We start from the raw sequence: 5,940 nt of genomic DNA on the forward strand, positions 1-5,940 counted from the left end.
ATTCTGAGAAGAAACAGTCTTCCACAGCGTTCTCATTTCCCTCCATCAAGTTTTCCTGTTTTCTACCAGTTGATTTAGGGCAAATGCTACTCTTTTTGCCCCCAATTTATCCACTCCTTCTCCCACCCGCCCCTCAGGAATCCTTATTATTATATTACATATTATTATTATTATTATTTTGCTGTATCTTTTTTTTGTTGATGTTGCTAAGAATGTTACTTGTGCCGGTCAGAATCTGATACCAATTAAACAGTGACAGCTTTGCCAATAAACAAGCATATACTCTTTCATGGCTAGGAAGGGAGACTGCCACAGCCGGCCGGCCCCAAAGATACATGGACATTTTGCTGTATCTTACACCATCCAATGTATTCATTCACCTACAATTCTGTTATTTGTTCCCCTTGATGGGATTATACAGTCATCATTGCTATTGATTCCCTCCCCCCACCTCTTCCCATACCCTCAGGGAGTCATCACTCCCATTACGCTTTTTGAAGGGTTTATCTATCTTGGATTTCATGAATCAAATGACCTTAATTATACAAATGAACATACATAGTTCTCACAAGATTACCGAGGTAAAACTTGACCATAGTAGTAAAGGGCAGAAATATTAAAGAACTAGAGGATATTTATGTTTTTTTCTTCAGTGCTATACTGCACCCTGGATATATCATCACTTCCATGGCCCTTCTGTGAGGGACTGTCCAATTATCTTACAGGTGGGTTTTAGATCTCCACTTTGAATATGCTCCTTCACATCAATCTGATTGCTGGCCTTCAAATTTCTGATACCTATTCCTGTCCCCTCATGGTCACACAGGCTGGTGTGCTTCTTCCAGGTAGGCTTTGTTGTTTCCCTGCTAGATGGCTGCTTGGTTAACTTCAAGCATGTCAGGGGTATTATTATGTATTTTATATGCCCTATATTGTTTGTCTTAAAAGTTACCTCCAGAGATATCTCCAGGTTCAAATTAGGTTGCCTCAAGGCAATAATCACAGATGTTTTCAATTTTTTTCAAATTATATTTTGTCTTTTCATTTTTAAATTTTAATATTATCACGCTTTTATTCTACCCATTATACTTGGTACACTCTATCATGGTCTTGGTTAGAATGATTGGTAGTGGTATTCAGGGACAATCTAGTTCTTTTGATCTCATGTTAGAGGAAAGTATGGTTCTTGTTTTGCATTACTCCATTAGACTAATTCATTTCTTGTTTTCATTTGTTCACATTTTCTGCCTCTTCAATGGTCCCTGGCAAGCTTTTAAGATCCCAGATACTACTAATCAGATTAGGTTGTAGAACACTATCTTTTTGAAGTATGTTTTGCCAATTGAACTGTGTTATCTAAAGAAGCAAAATGAGTGAAACATATGTATTTATATAGAGAAATAAATTAACCCCAATAAAATGGTTCATACACTTTTAGAAGATGGAAAGTGCAAGTCCAGATGCATTCCATGTCAGTGGGTGAAATATTAGGAGGCTTCTTTCTCCTAACTCATGTAGCTGCGGTGGATGATAACTAGAGAGGTGAATGAATTCAAGGACAGCAGGTCAGGTTGACAGCTGCAGAGACGATTGAATCCATGTCAGATGACTCACCACTGAAAACTTCCAGAGTCATCAGGCAATATGGCAGGCTTTGGCTCAAGTTAAAATCATTGGAGGTAAATATTATAGATGCAGTGCCAAGACCCAGGAAAATCAAGCATTTTATTCCCCGGTGTCCACTTTTATTTAAAGAGGACCAATCCCCTAGGGAAAGGACCTTTAAATTTCATTAGGACGGTGAGCTGAGTAAAAGGGCTGCATCCTACACTAATCTTACAACTGATGGACTGCTCACAGCAGATCCAATATTGAGTTGATTGCATTGTGTTTGGTCATACCATGGGGGATTACTAGGGCTTAACTGTCAACCCCCTGAGAAACCTAACCCAGCCTAACTGATACACAATTTAGCTATCACATTCCCTCTGCCTTAATGTCCAGTAGTTCACTACCAATGTCTAAGTAGGTTCTATTTAACTTTGTTCTTTGTAAGTTCTATTACATATGGGTACATATGTAGTATTTGCAAATACGTCTATGGAATTATCTCTTGCCACACCTACATATTATGCAGGTGTCCCCCATATAGCTTCACTCACTCATTTATTATATATATTTATCTATGTAAAGCACCACAAGTAATAGTTATTATTGCTATTGCAGGACTGTGCATGTTACTGCATTTACTGAAATTGTCGTGTATTCTTGCACAGCTCTTGGTGTCCTCCTTTGCCTTGGTCATGTTATGATGATTTCACCAATAATGTGTGTTGCCTCTCCCTTCATCAGTGCATCTCCTTCTCCCCGACTACCTTTCCTGGTATCCATCAAAGAATATTTCTTTCTGTGTGTAAACCTATTTTTAACTTTGTATAATAGTCTTGTGTAATACCAGCCTATATCCTCCAGACTCATCTATATGATGAACTGTTTCGTGGATTAATCATTATGACTTACTGTCGTGTGGTAGTCCACTGTGTGCATGAAGGGACTTCCAAAAGTTCCCTGTCTTTTAATTCCATTTTTCTATGAAATTTTGGAAGTCCTTTTGTATCACAGATTTTTTTATTTTGTAATTCGTTGAAGGACATTTGGATTATTTATATTTTTCTATTGTGAATAAAGTTGCTATAATATTAACATAGAAATGTATAATGAGAATGCTGCATCACATAGTATTTCTATTTTCAGTTTTTTACAAATGCGCAATATTATTTTCCACGGCACTTATAGTACTTTACCATTCTGAAAGCTGTGTATATGTGTTTCCATTTCTCTACAAACTTGCCATCATCTGTTTTTTTCCTATTTGATTAGTGGGGTGAAAGAGTGTCTCATGGTTGTTTTTATTGACTGCTGTATAATTGCTAAAACTCTCAAGTATATCATCATGTGTTTCTCATGGTGATTGTAAGATTCTACTAGCAGTGTACAAGAGTTCCAGTCAATTTATATATCCTTCCTTCATTTTTCATATTTGTTCTAGCTAAAACTTCTGATATAAAATTCAATATTGTGTTGAAAAAGAGCTTCCTTATCTTGTCCCTGATCAAACGGAATATTTCTGGTACCTCTCCACCGAGAACAATGTTGGCCGTTGGTTTTATTATGATGCTATTGGCTAAGGGAAGGAATTTCCCTTCTATTCCTATTTCGCTGAGGGTTTTGTCAGGAAACCGTACTGGACTTTATCAAATGAATTTCTGCACCGACTGACATGATTATGTAGATATTATACTTTCTTTTATTTATAGGGTGGAATACACTGATTTCTTTGGTAATGCTGGGTATACTAATATATGGTACATTTGCATATGATCCTTCTTTTATATATGCTACTGAATTTTAGGTGCTAAAATTGTGTTGGTAAAGTTTACATCTAATTTTTGAAAGATGTTGGTCTATACCTAACGTTTTTATTGGTGTATTTGTCTGGCTTTGGTATCAGGATTATGCTGGTTTACTAGGATAAATTCAGGATTATTCCTTCCTTTTCTGCATTCTTTAAGAGTTTTAGAAGTACTGGTATTAACTCTTTGCTGAATGGCGGTAAAATTCTCCAATTAATTGGTCTGGGCCGCTTCCTTTTTATTCCTGGAATATTTTTATAAGTGACTCAGGTTTTTTCTGTTATGGATATTTGCAGATTGTATGCCCATTTGTTAGTTTGGGTAAGTATAATTGTATAAATTCATTTATTTCTTCTAGATCTTCAAATTTGATGATGTATGTATAATTTTCATAATATTCTGTTATAAGCCTTTATATTCTGTTAACTGTAGTGTTCCAGCTATTTTCTTATTTAGAGTTTTAAAAAATATTTTTATTTCCTCAGTTTGGACAATTTTATCATTTAGTTGATTTCATTGACCTTTTCAAAGAGCCAAATTCTAGTTTTGCTGGATTATTTTTTCTGCTTATTATTATTATTTATTTACTTATCTGTTCTCTGAGTTTTATTTCTCTTTTTCTAACAGCTATATCCACTTTTGTTGAACTTTTTCTTTTCTCTCTCTCTATTTTTGAGTTGTGGGTTTAAAGTATTGATTTTAACTTTTTTTCATTTTTGTTGTATGCTATAATTATTGCTATAAATTGATTTATGAGTGCTGCTTTTGTTGTGTCCAAAATGTTTTGGTTAGTTATTGTCATTTTTTGAGTATAGGAGATTTTTTTTCCTAATTTAATCTTTTACACAATAGTTTCTTAGCAAGGTGTTATTCAGTTCCAAGTATTTAACTTTTTCCTTGGTTTTTCTTCCATTGATTTCTTGTTTTATAAGTTGTGATCAGAGAAAATGCTTGATAGTACCTCAGTACTTTAAAAAAGTAATTAAGGCTTTTTCTGTGGCCTGAAATATGATGCTTTGAGAGAATAATCCAGGTACATTAGACAAAAATGTGTACTGCTTTGTTTTTTGGTTCAGTGCTCTATATCTGGCTATAAAGTCAAGTTGTTTGATGGTGATCTTTAGACCTTCTGATCTTTGGTCAATATCATGCTAGTGGTTGTGTCCTTTCTAAAAAAGTATGTGAAAAGTCTCCCATTATAATTGTGTCATTTAATGCTATTAGAATTTTTTATTTTGGAGCTCTGTCATTAGTTGTGTTAATATCGATTATTTTTCTATTCCCTTTGTGATTTGCACCCTTAATAATTACATAATGTCCTTACTTGTGATTTGTGGTGGATTTTGCCTTAAAGTTTATTCTATCAGAAATCAGTATTTCCATTCCTGCTCATTTTTGGCAACTGTTTTCACAGGGTTGGGGTGTTTTTTTTCATCCTTTGATTTTAACTTGTTTTTATCTCTGTGTCATCTAAAGTATACATTTGGTTATTCTCTATTAACCTATTTAAATATGATGTGTACCATATTGTACATCAAATATCATATTAACCTCCTTACAAAACATGGACAGGTATGAATTACTACTGCAATTTGTTGTGCTATGTGTTTTTAGGTGTTAGTGGTATGTTTGTTCTGCAAACTTTTCTATACTGAGTTGTTTTGCGCCCGGATTTTCTTTTCATTTTGAAGCTGTTAACTTTTTGCTTACTGAGATTTTTATGGCTTTCTTCCTTTTTAACTTTAATGAATAGGTGTATTTTCTTTGTGTTTATCATGAAATTTACCTTTATGTTTCTATGTTTAATGTTTTAAGCATTGCATTTAAATATTAAAGTATTATTTTATGTTCACCTTCATGTTTCTATATTTAAAATTTGTTTGCTTATGTTTCTACTTAATGTTTAATTTCCTTCTCATATAGTTTGGATAGGTCGTGTGTTTACAGAAATTTGCAACACTTTAGCTATTCCATTTCTTCTTTTTATTTTCCAGATTGGTTTCTTTGATTTCCTGTTTTCAGTCTTGTAGCTCAATTTTATTTTGGAGAACATTTATCTTGGTTGATATCTAGGTGATGTTGTCAGATGTCTTAGTTTTAGGCTATTTTTGATGTCACTCATTAAGTTGGTGTAGGTATAACAAATTCCCTTAATTTCTGTTCAACTAGTTTCACTGACCTATTTGTGAAAGAGTTTTTTGAGATATACAATTAATGGTTGGTAATTTCTTTTTCTTTCATATTATACATAATATATATGGCATTCCATTACTTTCTTTACTACATGGCTTCTACTGGGAAAAAATCAGAGCATAGTCTTGCTGTTTCACTTTTGTAGATGATTGTTCATTTTCATGTGTAACTAACAGAATTTTTCTTTTCTTTCTTTCTTGGAGTTTTGGTGGTATAGTTGTTGTGCATTGGGCTGCCAACCACAAGGTTGGCAGATCAAAAACACCATCTGTTCAAGGGAGAATGATGAAGTTTCCTACTCCCATAAAGAGTTTGTCTTGAAAACTTACTGGGG

The 5,940-nt window shown here is 34.0% G+C and overlaps 1 non-coding gene across 1 annotated transcript; it reads right to left on the reverse strand.

The window, feature by feature from the left end:
* Positions 1-210: 210 nt before the first annotated feature.
* On the reverse strand, positions 211-341 carry LOC142455838 (small nucleolar RNA SNORA24). The gene has a single exon (XR_012785954.1). It is a non-coding gene; the product is annotated as a small nucleolar RNA SNORA24 (small nucleolar RNA).
* Between the last annotated feature and the right edge of the window lie 5,599 nt (positions 342-5,940).

The sequence above is a fragment of the Tenrec ecaudatus genome, chromosome 8 (genome assembly GCF_050624435.1).
Source record: "Tenrec ecaudatus isolate mTenEca1 chromosome 8, mTenEca1.hap1, whole genome shotgun sequence".
NCBI classification, from domain to species: Eukaryota; Metazoa; Chordata; class Mammalia; order Afrosoricida; family Tenrecidae; genus Tenrec; species Tenrec ecaudatus.